The sequence below is a fragment of the Rhincodon typus genome, unplaced genomic scaffold (genome assembly GCF_021869965.1).
Source record: "Rhincodon typus isolate 14 unplaced genomic scaffold, sRhiTyp1.1 hic_rhity00007245, whole genome shotgun sequence".
Taxonomy (NCBI): domain Eukaryota; kingdom Metazoa; phylum Chordata; class Chondrichthyes; order Orectolobiformes; family Rhincodontidae; genus Rhincodon; species Rhincodon typus.
The window spans coordinates 8,709-9,414 of record NW_025972883.1 but is presented as its reverse complement, the minus strand read 5'-3'; positions in this window follow the sequence as shown (position 1 = coordinate 9,414).

Below are 706 nucleotides of genomic sequence, written 5' to 3'. Positions count from 1 at the left end.
GTGTGTGTGTGTGTGAGTGTGTGTGTGAGTGTGTGTGTGTGAGTGTGTGTATGAGTGTGTGTGTGAGTGTGTGTGTGTGCGTCAGGCTGGAGTAGAAATGCTGTGATCCCCATCTCCCTGAAGTGAGATGTAAGAACAGACCGTACTGAGGGTGTGTTTGATTTGAACTTTATTGGAATGTAACAGAGTAAAGTTCCACAAAGTCTGTCTTCAGACAAGTCAGTTCCCGGCTCACACCAAACCCGTCTCTAATTGACAAGCTGTTTCAGAGATAGCAGGAACTCCAGATGCTGGAGAATCTGCGATAACAAGGTGTAGAAGAAGGGTCGAGGCCATGTAACGTCAGCCTTCCTGCTCCTCTGATGCTGCTTGGCCTGCTGTGTTCATCCAGCTGTACACCTTGTTATCTCAGATTCTCCAGCTCCAGGATCTGGCACTCACTGTCCCCAAGGTAGGGTATCCAATCACCCTCAAAAATAAATCCACAGCTAACAGCACCTCCAACATCTGTCGCTGGGGTGTGGGGGCACTGACTCTCCCCGGGGTACAGAGGGTGACACTGACTCTCCCCGGGGTACAGAGGGTGACACTGACTCTCCCCGGGGTACAGAGGGTGACACTGACTCTCGCCGGGGTACAGAGGGTGACACTGACTCTCCCCGGGGTACAGAGGGTGACACTGACTCTCCCCGGGGTACAGAGGGTG